Source organism: Poecile atricapillus, chromosome 25 (assembly GCF_030490865.1).
Source record: "Poecile atricapillus isolate bPoeAtr1 chromosome 25, bPoeAtr1.hap1, whole genome shotgun sequence".
Classification (NCBI taxonomy): domain Eukaryota; kingdom Metazoa; phylum Chordata; class Aves; order Passeriformes; family Paridae; genus Poecile; species Poecile atricapillus.
Window position 1 is genome coordinate 3,410,628 of NC_081273.1, and position 13,715 is coordinate 3,424,342.

General features: G+C 58.4%; 1 protein-coding gene across 1 annotated transcript in view; it reads left to right on the forward strand.

Annotated features, from left to right (window-relative positions):
- The window catches only part of ACAD8 (acyl-CoA dehydrogenase family member 8), a 134,408-nt gene that overhangs the window by 13,737 nt on the left and 106,956 nt on the right, over window positions 1-13,715 (forward strand). The gene's annotated exons all lie outside the window — the stretch shown is intronic.

Below are 13,715 nucleotides of genomic sequence, written 5' to 3' on the forward strand. Positions count from 1 at the left end.
CCGGGCGGCCCGGCCGGGGCGGGGCGGGGCCGGGCCGGGCTGGCCGTGGCCGGGCAGGGCTCGGCGGGGCTGGCGGGGCCGGAGGGGCGGCTCAGGGCCGGCCGCCCGCCGCTGCGCCCATGCCCGCGCCCATCCCCGCGCCGCGCCGCACCTGCGCTCCGCCGCGCGGTGCAGCCTAGCCTGCGCCCTTTAGCGGCTCGGCACCACCCCCGCCCGCCGCCCATTGGCCGCGCCCCGGCGGAGTGGGCGGTGATTGGCCGCCGCCGCGGCCCGGGCCGGTTCAAGGTGGGTTGGCGCGCACGGGGCCCCTGCGCCGCAGTATCATGCGCACTGCCGGGAGCGGCGCGGTCACCTCCGCCGGACGGTCACCTCCCCGCACGGACACCCGCCGGGACCCGCGCCGCCCTGCGACCCCCCGCAGCCCCCCCGCCACCTCCCCGCGTCCAGATGTGCCGCCGCACCGCCCCGGTGCCGCCTCCCCGTTCCCAGATGTGTCACCACACCAGATCGGTGTCACCTGCGCGTCCCCAGATTGGCCCCGGCGCCGGTACCGTGTCACCTGCTCGTGTCCAGATGTGCCCCTGCACCAACACATTATCACCTCCCTATCCCCAAATGTCACTGCATGTACTCACCGTTCCCTCTTTGTCTGCAGATGTGTCCCTGCCTCGGTGCAACATCACCTTCCTGTCTCCAGATGTGCCCCCTACACCAGCTCAGCATCGCTTTCCAGCTCAGTGTCGCTCCCTGTCCCCAGATGCATTCTCTGTGCCAGCTCAGCATTACTTTCCTGTCCCCAGCTGTGCCCCTGCATAGCCTTAGTGTCACCTCCCTGTCTCTGGATGTGCCCCCTACACCAGCTCAGCATCACCTTCCTGTCTCTGGATGTGCCCCCTCCCCTGATGCAGTGTCACCTCCCTGGCCCCAGATGCCACCTGCCCCTTCTGCCATACACCGCTCCTCTGACACGCCAATGACAGCTTGTCACTAGGCAGGGTCACCTCCCCACCGTAGGCTGAGCCACCTGCCCCCTGCACCAGCTCCACATCGGCTCTGCCATCTGTCCCTGCCACCCTGCAACACCTCAGGGTCACCTCCCTGCCAGCTGCTTGGTGCCATTGCAGCCTTGTAGCGCACATCAGCTCAGGGTAACACAGCTGCCACCATCTGTGCCCTGGCAGAGGTCCAGGGTCATCGCCCCACAGCCTGGGACAGACATGTCACCTGCCCCCTGCACCAGCTTGCTGTCACCTCTGCCAGCATCCTGCACTGCTCAGTCACCTCATTGCCACCACCACAGCTTGGTGTCACATTCACCTGGCGCCGGCTCAGTGCCGTTGTCACCTCTAGCACCAGCTCTAGCACCTCCTCCTGTCATTGCACCACCTGTGCCACTCCCCTGCTCCTGCTCCCCACCATTTGCCCGCTGTCACAGCTCCTTGTCCCCCTATCCGTTTTGTCCCCTGCTGGGAACAGCCCCCTTGACAAGAGAGAATTTGGGTTTGTTTCAATGGAAAGTGGGCAGAAAACAGGAAGCGTTCCTGTGCTCCCCCATCTCAGCCCACCCATCCTCCCTGCAAAGACCTGGCAATGCCAGATGGGCAAACAGCCGGGCTGGCTCCCCCAGGAACGTGCCAGCCATGGAAAACGGGCCACTGAACTTCCCCTAGATGACAGCCAGCCCGGGAGGGGACAGGCTCGCACAGAGTGGGGGACACATCATTTTGTCCCCAGCACTCACTGTCTTCCCCTTGCCCATTGGGAGAGTATCTGGGAAGAGGTCTGAGCAGCTGCTGGTCTTCCCACCTCTTCCCATGCACGTTCAGGCAAGAAGCAAAAAAAAACCCCAATTCTTGCAGAGGATGTGGGAGTTGGAGAAACATCCCACAGCTTCTGCCCGGAATTACATTCCCGGAGGATCAGATGTTGGCACGGCCCTGGGCAGGAGGCAAGAGCATCCCCCAGCCCTGCCCCAGCTCACGCGAGCTCCCAGGCACTTTGCTTCCTTAGCAAATTCCAAGACCTCATAAAAGCCTGACTCAGCTCCTAGTGCTGAGGCCTGAAGTGAAAGCTTGCAGATCTGCACAGGGGGTTGGCACAGCTGAGGCTGACCCTTCTGCTGGGGCAGTTCTGCTCTCCAAGCTGCTCTCCTATTTCCTGAAAGCCTGGTTTGGAGTGGCCCAGGAGGGCAAAACCCTTTGGCCAGCACCCTCCTCATGCCGGTCCCGCCACCTTCAAAGCACCCAAAAAATCCCAGCCATCACTCACTGCCTGTAAAGCAGCCAGCCCAAGGCTGGCAGAGCTCCAGCTGCCCTCGCTCAGCCAGACAGAGACAATGCCTTCTGGTCTGGCTGGAGTCCCTGTCACCAGTCAGATCATCTCCATGTCTTTACCTGGGTTTTACCACAATTTCAAAGGGAAAAAAAAATAATTAAGGGCATTGATGGCACCTATGGTAATACAACCCAACCCAGGAGGCATCAGGAGCCTGTGGTGGATGGGGGGACCCAGCCCTGACCCCAGTGTGTGCATCCCCAAGACGAGCCCAGCACAGAGTCTCCACCAACATCCCTCAAGAAACTGGAAATATGGGCTTGGTTTGGAGCATGGCTGTCAGTTCACACCCTTGTTTCTCCAGACTAATTTGCTGGTTTCATGAAATCCATTCCCCACTGTTTTCACACTTCTCTCCCTCTCTATTTATAGCCGGGTTTATTTACATGAGCAGGGCACTCCTTGTACTTGCACGTCAGTCTGTGGTGGCAGAGCTGGGAGCGGGTGAAGGAATCAGTGGCACGGCGAGGAGCCCCCCAGCCCCTGGCCATGGCCACCTCCTGCCCAGCACGTGGGAGGCAGGTGGGCAGCCCTCCATGCCAAGGGTATGAGCTGGAAGCAAACCAGCAGCACAGCCCCCAGACCCACACAAGTGTCTTGTCCCCCTCTCTGCAGGGCACAGCATGTTCCCATGGGATGCAGATCACCCTGGAGCTGGCACCTTCCTGCCCCACATTTCCAGCTGGAGCTGCTCCTGCAGCAGCGTTTTGCTGACCTGAGCAGTACCTGTGTGTTGTGCTATGGACCCAGGGATGCCCTTGCCCTCCACACAGCCACGGCCAGCAGAGCCCACCCTGCCCAGCTGAGTCACCTGACAGCTGCCCACTGATAAATTCACTGCTCTGCCTAACAAGAGGGATAAAAATGTCGTTGCTTTCTTAAAGAAAACAGCTCTGACAGATGAGGCAGGAGTTCTCAGACTAGCACCAGAGACCTGGGGGATGCAGCTCCCCCCATCACACACATTCATCTGGGAGAGACACAGCCCTGGCTGAGCCCTGCTGCCATCTCCCTGGAGCTTGGCTCTCAGGATCAGGGAGAGAGATTTTGGGTTGGGAAATGGCACAAGAAAAGTGGGAATGAGTTACCACTCAGGCTGGAAACCCAGAGAATTCCAGAACTTGGAGCAGAAAGGTTCTGCATCAGATTTCGTATTGGGCAGCAAAAATACTCAGCACTGGAGAAGGGCTGACCTGAAAATGGGACTTGCCAAGGTATGGATTAGTGCTTCTCTCCCTCTAACTCCTCACTGCTGGTGACCAGTCCAGGAAAGCAGGAATCTGGACCCAGCTGCTTCCCACCTGGCCGAGGGATGCTCCAACCCACGCGGGGCTGAGTCTCCCTGCACAAGTACATGATTATTCACAGCCTCCAGGATTTGCATGGTGGAGTCACGAGTCTCACAACACCTGATCTCCCGGGAGAGCTGCCTCCTGTACTTCGGAGGGAACGGCCCACATTCCGAAAGTGGGACTTGGTGTCTCACAACATCCCACATGGCCCAGCTGTCACCTCCTCCCCTCTCTGTGCGGGGACCAGGAGAGCCCACCCCATCCCTGCCACCTCAGCGAGGAAGAGCAGCAGGGCAGGGGCCCGGAGGAGAGCTGAAAACTCGGGAGCTGAGCCTGGAAGTGCTGAGCCAGCCTGCAGTGTCGCTGCCTGCACAGCCAGCCTGCTCTTTGGAAAGACCAAAACAAGCCCCCTCAAAGGACGAGCAGGCAGATGGGCTCGACTCACACCCAGCTGGGGTTAGGCTCGTTCCCTCCTCGTCCCCTCTCCCCTCGCCGGTGGCTCATCACCGACGCGTGACTCCAGATGGCAAACAAGGAATATCCTGCCATGCCTTCCTGGCTGCACATCCAAGTCGTGGAATGATCCACCTGTGGTATTTCAGAAAAGACACACTAAACTTGTGTGAAGAGGGGTCAGTTGAGTCACGGTAACAACTTTCTCCTCCCGTTAGCAGGTCTCCAACAGAGCTAATTACTCATCAGCCCACTAATAGACTCACTCACACAGCACTCCCTGGATCAAGCAGCAGCGATTGTCTGTCTTGTCTTGTTAACCTCAAAGAAAGATCCGACTGTGGTAACGCGATACCCCATTCTTATCTCATCACCTGCTTCTCCAGCCAAAATATGTCTTCCCACGGCGTGGAGCATCCCTGTCCCAACAGCAGCCAGGGGAAGCCTTGTGCTGCTCCGTGGGATCCTGGCTGGGGCAGATGCAGCCTGGGGGTCGGTGGGAGCCCCCAGACCCACGGCAGCCACCGTGACCCGGTGTTTGCTCCCCCAAGCAAGGAGCAGCAGGACACTGTGGCCTCCCCAGGGACCCATCTCACCCTTCCTACAAGCACAGTGGTGTTGCAGCCCCTCATCCTACTGCCCCATGGGGGGGACACACCCCTCTTGGGGCCGGTGGGGGTCGTCCCTCCATGCTAAAAGGATGACAGAGTGTACCTTGCAGCCCCCTCCTGCCCGGCAGCACCACCCCCCCTGGCACCCCAGCACTGCCGCCCACCCCATTACTCACTGGGGCTCTCTGGCACCGGGAACACACCTCCCTGCGCGGGAGCACAGGCACAGCACGTGCTCCTGGGGGCTGCGGGACTTGTCATCAGCACTGTCATCGCCATGAGTAACCACACTCTGCCTTGGCATCCCCGAGAACATCCCCGAAAAGCCAGGAGCGTGCCGCTCTCCTTGCCGGGGGAGGCGCGGAGCCGCGGCAGCTGCTCAGCTCCCTGCACGGGGGGAAACTGAGGCACGGGGATCCGGCCATGCCGGACAGCTGAGCTCCCGGAGGGAGCGGGACAAGGCTGAGGCAACCCAGAGATGCCCCGGCAGGCTGGGGAGGAGCGGTGACTCAGTGAAGGTCACCGGGCTGGCTCAGCACTGTGGGGCACACGCCGTGTCCCGGAGCTCCAACCTCTCGCCCCGGCATCCTCTCCAACCCCTGCACATGCAGCGTGTCATCAGCTGTGACACACTCTGCTGACGTCCCCGGATCATGTGGCATCAACCTCGTCCGTAATTACCGGCGCAGGAGCTCTGCTCCTTTTCCCGTTCGCTGCTGCCGTGCCGGGCTCCGCGATATCCGCGGCCGGAGCCCAGCCCAGTCCCACCCTGACTGGGGGGGCTGGTGGTCACCCCGAGCCCTGCTCCCCCAGGAGCTTTGTTGGTGCCAGGCAGGGAGCTCCGGGGTGCGGGACCCTCTGCAATCCAAGCATCGCCCCCCCAAAACGCCACCAGCACGTGCTGGCCCTGCTGCAGGAGGGGACAAGCCTGTCGGGGTCCCCGCCACGGCCGGACCCCACCGCACCCCAGGAAGGGAACAGGGGGGCAGGTGCCAGTCTGGGCTGGCCCAGGGCAGGGAAGAGCATTGCAGCCCTCCCGAGGAGGGGGGCCGGGCTTGGAAAAGGCTTTTGCTGCCGGAGAGAAGGGAGCTCTTGTGCAGTGCCAAGAGGCAGGGGAGCCTCAGAGCCGCCTTTGTTCAAGAGGAGAAGATGATGGCTGCGGGGTCTGCAGCCTCGCACCTCCCTGCCCAGCCTGAACCAGCTACTGTTTTTCTCCTCCCTCAAAATGATCTTCTTGGTTGGGGGGGGCTCAGGGTGGTCCCTGAGGATCCAACAGCCAGAGACCATCCCTTGCTGGATCACTTTTCCCATAGTCATACCCCAAAACCGGGCTACATCATGGACGGGGGAAGCAGATTCCAACCTCGCAGGGAACCCCCCGTGTCCCTCCAGCCCCGGCCCCCCTCCTGCTGCTCCCTGCCCCGCAGCAGGTGGGCAAATCCTCAACTCCCACAAACAACAGCCTGACAACCTGTAACAGGATTGCCCGAGGCCACAGCCCTCCAAGCTGTCTGCTCCTGCACAGGCCAGGCACAGTGCAAAGAGACTCTGCCCTTCCGTGTGAGTCCTCCAGGCACAGCCCAGATGCCACAATGAAGGGCTGAAGGAGACAGAGTGCTCAGGACAGGTGGCTTTGGAGACTCCCAAGCTCAGGGCATCACCACAACATCCCCAAACCCTCCCTGGATCAGGAGAGACTTGGGGATGAAGGTGCAATGAGCAGGTGGCACCACAGCCAGCCATGGGGAGGAAATCCCCATCCAGAAGTCACACAGTGGCACCAGCCTGCGGCTCCAGGGGTCCCCGGGTCACCCCTCACTGCCACGGCACTCCTGGGGGACACAGGGGGAGGTGACAGCCCCCCAGGGCTCTCTCGGGGATGTGGGGGTCCTGCACCACCGGGACACACAACTCCCCAAAGCATCCCTTCCATCGGGACGGGCACAAACCAGCGAGACGAGTTGGCCAGTGCTGAGCTGCCGCTGAAACCAGCCCGGCGAGCCAGCCCGGCCCGGGAGCAGCGGCTGTCGGCATCGCTTCCCGCAGCTGGGCTTGGCTCCCAGTCAGCTTCCCCCTCCCCAGGCTCCCTCCCTGCCAGGCAGCAATCAGCCCTGCATTCACAGGGCTGCGGGAAGATGACTCGGCAGCGAGTCAGACCTCTTTGGGGACAAATGTGCAATCAGTCCCCAGGAACACGCCTCGCTCCCCTGGAAGGCCGGCAGAGCTCCAGGGAATGCCCTGAAGAGGCTGTGGGCATGGGTAGCACAGCACCTTGCTTGGCTGATGCTCCCCCATCCCAAGAAAACGCCCCCCTCCAGGGTCCTCGTCCACTCCTGTAACATCCTCCTGACACACAAGCTCCCAGCCTGGGCAGGAGGACCATGGAAAGCTCTCCTCCATCTATCTGCCTTCACTGAAGATGGTCCTGGGAGCAGAGCAGCTCGAAAGCCTCAGCCCCAGCCTGTTTTCCCTGTCAGACAGCAGCAGAACAACTTTCCAAGTGCTGAGAGCCTGGGAGAATTGTGACTGATGTGCGCCCCAATCCCCCCTGGCTGCATCAGCACTCCCAATAACAACCTGGGCAGCACCACAGCCACGCTGTGACCCACCAGATTCAGGGAGAGTCCCCCTCCATCATCCCTGATTTCCATGGATTTGATCCCCCCGACAGCATTTCCCTCCCCATCTCGGGCACTGGCGTGTCACTGCTGCTGCACACTGACATTTCTTTCCCCGGATGCCACTTATTTATAGCACGCCTGACCTTTTCCCCAAGTTTACATCCTCCTCTCCCTTCCCTTCCACCCACCCAACTCTGGGAACCACCCCCGGGATGCTCCCAAGCCCAGCTGTGTGCAGACATCGGTTGGGATGTGGCTCCCCAGCATCGCCACGGACAGCACGGGAGGACAGAGCTGGGGGTGTCTGTCAGGCACGAGCCCCCTCCTTTCCCACTGCAAGGAACAGTTTCCAATTAAAGCAGCTGCCTTTGAAATCCAGATGGTCCATAATTCTTGCTGGGGAAGAGGAGAAAGCCTATTTCACTGCAGCCCCCTGCGAAGGCAGGGCTGGGGAAAGCAGCAGGCTCCAGCCGTGTGCGTGGGATTTGCCAGCGAGCTGCAGGCTGGAAGGCCAAGGGGAGATTTGCATTGCAGCCCGGCTCGGGGCTCTGGTGCCGTTCCCTTGGGCTGCAGGGAAATTTTTCCCATTTTTCCCCAACTGTAGCAAGAGCCAGCTCCTGCCAGGATCCCCTGTCACTCTCTCTTTGGGTGGTGCAGTGGGTTCCCTCCCTTGCAGGCAACTCCCAGTGCCCACTTTGGGAGAAATTACTCTCTGGGGCTGGAGACGCTGCTCCAGTGGAGAGGGAAAGCTGGAAAACACCCAGCTTCAGCATCCATGCCTTTGTAGTGCAAACCCCCTGCTCCTGCCAGCCTGGGGTGAGAGGGTCTGGGTGCCAGGAGGGGCATCCCGGCTGCTGGAAAAGAGGGAGCCCCTCGCCCTCCCTGCTGCCTGTCCGTCCGTCTGTCCCTCCGCAGGCGATGGGCTCCTGCGGCCGGCCCGACCTCCCGGCCCGCGCCGCCTCTGCTGCTCTAATTACTCCTCTCGCACCCGGCGCCGGGGCCCTCCGACCAAATTACGATCGATCTTTGCTCCAGCCCAATCGATGCCATTGACTGAGGCATTAGAAAGACAAATCCGGGCTCCCCGCCCCAGGAAGGCGGCGGCAGCCTCGGGGGTGGGGGATGCCACCACGCATGGCGAGAAGTGGGAGGCACAGGGATGCCCTCGCTCGATGCTCTGCATCCCTGCATCCATACGGAGAGGGTAAACATCTCCGAGGACCTGAAAGCACCAACTCAGTTGTTCTCCAGCCGCTGGACACGAGAGAATCCACAGCAGGGATCGAACTCCTGGAGCACATAGCCCTGATCAGCCAAGAAATCCCTGGCAGGAAAGCATTTCCCTCCCAAAACCTCCCCTGCTTCTGCCCAGCTCCCACTCTCTTTCAATAAAAGAAAGGATTTTCCCTTAACCTGCCAAATCAGCAAATGCAGCCTGCATCCCAGTCACCTGAATCAAGCAACAGTGATATTTAACAACATGGGCAGCTGATGAACCAGCTGACCTGGGAAAGGGGAGACTCAGCCCTGCATGGGACAGGGATGCCATGGTCCTGAGTGGGCTGGGGATGCTCTGGTCCAGCAATGGGATGAGGATGCTCTGGTCCAGCTATGGGCTGGGGATGCTCTGGTCCAGCAATGGGATGAGGATGCTCTGGTCCAGCCCTGAATGGGATGAGGATGCTCTGGTCCAGCCCTGAATGGGACGAGGATGCCATGAACCAGCTCTGAACAGGATGGGGATGCTCTGGTTCAGCAATGGGATGAGGATGCTCTGGTCCAGCCCTGAATGGGATGGGGATGCTCTGGTCCAGCCCTGAATGGGATGGGGATGCTCTGGTCCAGCCCTGAATGGGATGAGGATGCTCTGGTCCAGCCCTGAATGGGATGGGGATGCTCTGGTCCAGCCCTGAATGGGATGAGGATGCTCTGGTCCAGCCCTGAATGGGATGGGGATGCTCTGGTCCAGCCCTGAATGGGATGAGGATGCTCTGGTCCAGCCCTGAATGGGATGGGGATGCTCTGGTCCAGCCCTGAATGGGATGAGGATGCTGTGGGCCAGGTCTCAGTGGGTTTGGGATGCTCTGCTCCAGCCCTGCACAGAACAGGGAGGACATCACCCAGACTTGCCTGGCACAGGGATGGGCCATCCTCCATCACACCACATGAAGAAGAAATTCCAGTGCTGCCCAGTAGCCACCAGCAAGGCTGCAGTGGGGAGTAATTGAATCACATCCCCGACAAGGGATCACTGGCTAAAATCCCCCTGGCCCAGTGTTCCACAGATGGGAAACAGAGGGGGGCCACCCTGAGTCCCCTCCTCCTGTGCCTCCCAGGAGCAGATAATAGACCCTGCGTGAGCAAATTACAAGGAATTTGCAGCCATCCCATCTAATCCACAGGGGAGACATCTGAATCCTACAAGGAGCATTTGGCTTCTGGGTATAGAGGAGCTTAGAGACATGCAGAGGCATTAAAAACACGCACGGGGATTAAGCTGGGAACTGGGAAGGGAGAGCACAGCTGGAGACCATGGGTGGCTGTGGGAGAAGATGGTTGGGGCTATCCAAGGGCTGTGGGCAAACTGGTTTTAGGCAGTGTCCCAGTGTCCTGATCTAGGCCTAGAGTCTGAGGCATCACTGGTGGAGGTGGGAACCCATGGGATGCTGCCAGACAGGTGGGATTTCACCATGGTGTCAGTGAGGTGTCAGTGTTTTGGGCTCCAATACCCAAGCAGTCACCAAGAGCTGCAGCCTGTGCCCAAACCCACAGCGAGGTCACATCACCCAGCCTTGGGGCCGAGCAAAGGCAGCCCCAAGCATCCCTCAGGATCAGGTCCATGCCAGTGGGGTCTTCCAAGGATAGACTTTGGCAACGTCCCTCATCATTTGGGATTTATTCTGATCATCTCTAATCCTCTGCCTTGATTGCTGAGGTTCCCAATCTCATTAGCTGGGCTACGCTGGGTCATTATTGATGTTGGGGGGTGTTTAAAATTGATATTAATCCCATCTCGATAATCTGGTATTTGTTGATTTTTATTTTTAACCTCTCATGTTATTAAGATGAGCTGAGCCAGCTCCTTATTTCTGGGGGCTGCCCCATCCCAGCAAACCCTCAGAGGTGCATCTTGTGACGCCAAAGGCTCCCAAAAATCGGGTTTATTCCAGCCCACAGAGAAGATGCTACCTACCTCTGGCCTTTGCAGGCTGTGAGCATCACCGAGCTGCCAACAACCCAGCAGCACTGACCCCCAGCTGCTCTCCTTTAAACCTGTTATTATCATTTTTCTTAATTATCACAGAAACAAGCGGCTTCCACTCCTCACATTCGGGGACATCGCGAGTGCCTGATGAGGAAGGAGCCATTAGCACCCCGTCAAAACAGCATCTCATAAAGGATCTTTGACAAAATTGTCACCGGAGAGGCAGGGGGAGCGAGGCAGCCCGGCACAGTTGTACATCATTTTGACAGCTCGCATTAAGGCAACTTCAGGCACCTCTGGGAAATTACCTCCCCGTTAAACAGAGCCAGGAGCAGGCGCAGTGCCTGGGGGGTTGAGCTCAGCAGCTGGGGCCAAGCAGGGCAGGGAGGTGTCCCTGGGGCTGCCCAGTGCATACAAACCAAGGGCCCGTGCCTCAGTTTCCCCAAGCACAGGCACAAAGCCACAGCTGCTGGCGCTGCCTCAACCCGGATGATCGGAAGGGGTTTCCTTCAGAGCCACTCTCCCAAGCCCGAGCTGCAGCTCAGAGCTGATGGCTGCTTATCCTCCTCCTCTCCAGACCCTTGGCAAACAGCAAAATGCCAATAACTCGGGAACAGCTCGTGTTTAGCTTGGCAGGCCGGCTATTGTTCCTATACTGCAAACGCATGGATGGCACAGACATGTTTGGAGTGGATGCAAGCTGTTCCCCCCAGCCCCGCCACAGCAAGCGTCAGCTCCCAGCTGGAGGCACATCAAACAGGGCTTTTTGGGATGAAACCACCTCCAAAGGCTCCCCAAATTAATGGGGTGGGAGAAAACCTGCTGCAAATGCCTTCCCATCCCCATAGTAACCCATCCCTCCATCCTAATCGGGCTGCTCTGGGCATATTTCTGCCCAAAGGCAGCAAGTTTTTAGCACAAGGTAGGAGAAATGATGGAGTAAAGCCAAAGTCAAGTACCACCAGCTCCAGCAAGTGCGTCAAGAAGCTCTCAGGGAGCAAAGCAATGGAGAGGCAGCAGTCCAAGGTAAAGATGTGGGGGTAGGGAGGGCAGCTTGGTGGTCTTGCTGTATTTTTAGTTTCTGGGTTTAAGAGCCAACTGTTTAATAGGGGAGGTTGTTTTAATTGGAACTACAGTCACTAAGAAAAACACAAGAAGTGTAAATATAGAAAAATAGTCATGTTTCTGAAGGTTCTTTGGTATTTGTCTAATTAAATGGAGCATTTTAATTACACATCAAACAGTGCCATTTCTAAAAGAATAACCTACAGACATTTGCCTCAATTTGAAGAGCAAATCTTGGAAAAACAAGCCTGGACCCCTTCGTTTTCAAAGGAGATTTGGAGATACCCCAGGATGTTTCACAATCATCAGCCCAAGGATGAGGAGCTGATGGACCCCAAGTGGTTTGGGATCCAAACCCACCCGCAGCTCCCAGGGATCCCTAACACATTGTTCCCAACAGGGAAACCCTCTCCTGGAGGTCCTGAATGTTATCTGGATGCTAGTCAGGAGGTTGCTATCCCCTGGTGGAGGGGGAGAGGAAACTGCTGGTGCTGATAAACTGCTCCTCAGAGCCAGACTCTCCAAACCCAGGATGTGGGAAGAGCCAAGCAGCCAGTGAACCACCACACAACGACAGAGCACATGCACATCAAGATGCCAACCATCTGGGCATATGTGATGAGCAAAGAGCCACTTTCCTGTGTTGTTCCAGACATCCTGGTGTCAGGCATCACCAGGTATGGAACCTTTTCAAAGCTAGAGACACGCAAGAGCTTTTTTTTGATCCTTCCTCCCTCCGTACCTGAGCAATGCACAGCCATCACTTGCAGCTGTGCAACCCACAGCTCCCTGCCTGCCACTTTGAAACGGCTCCCCAGCAATTACCTCCACAAAAAGTTATTAAGAAACGTCTTTGTCTGGGAGGGATTAGAATGGCAGTCATTAAAAAAAAAAAAAAAATTAAAAAAAAAAAATTGGCATGAAGAACTATGTATATTGCAAAACAAAATGTGTTGCTTTTTAATATGTTTTTATAACCCAAACAAATTTGTTTCTCACACTCCCAGGCTGGAAAAAGGAGCCGTCCGACAGTTTAGGATTGCAGTTTGCAGTCAGCTCCGCCAAGGAATCTGTTGCAAAGCTGTCGCAGCAAATGAATGCCTGTTCCCTGCTGTGCTGCGGCTCCTCCGGCACCGCTCCGGTCACCGCTCGGTGGCTCCCGGCTCCGAAGGTGACACGGAGCCGGGAGCGGCGGGGACAGCAGCCCGGCCACGCGTACCTGCGCCACCCCCGCCGACAAGGACACGGTGGCCTTGCACGAGGCTTTGCGAGGCAGCGCAGCCTCTGCAGGGGCATCGCTGCCACCCCCGGGCTCTCGCTGGGATCTCTGGAGGTGCCCAGGCGGCAGGAGCCCTCCTCTGATCACCCCATCCCCACCCGCTCCTTCCCCCACCGCCATCCGCTTTTCCCTCTCCTTCCCCGGGCCTGACTCCTCACCAGCAAAAACGGGAGCAAGAAAATCCCAGCAGACGATTTTTATTTATTTATTTTCCTGGGAACAAGTGCAGAGCCCCAGCTCCTCGAAGCATTTGAATATATGAGCATCCTTTGAGGCGCTGACAAGGAGATGCAGCTTCAGGCACAGCCGGAGCATCCCTGCAACCTAAAGGATGCAGGAAAACACCTGCAGGGACCCACCAGCACCTTTCTGATCCCTGGGGTCAGTCCCACTGGAGAGTAAACCGTGGCAGGGAAAGGATCAACATATCCTTGGGAAAGCCTGACAGAGCCTGAGCATCCTTTGGGAGCAGGGAAGGCAGAGCAATCCCTTCCCTGCAGCAGCACTGCCCTACGTGTTTTCCTCCCCCAAAACATCCACGGCTGTCACTCGCCTTTCATCACCAGAGCAGCGAGACAGGGCAGGAGACGCTGCTCCCAAATTCCCCACACTGTCATCGAGACTGGGGAATCTGGAGATCCCCAGCTGGTTGCCCGGGGGGGTCCAAGGAAATTATGCATTCCCTGCAGGAAAGCTGCCTGCAGCAGGCAGGGAGCCATCCCAGGCAGCCCCCGGGGGGGGATGCTGGTGCTCACTCTGCTTTATGCTCAGAGAATGGCTGATTCATGCTTATTCCAGGCTTCCCCTGCAAAACCTTGGATGAGGACAGCACTCCAAGCTGGGCGGGTGTCTTCC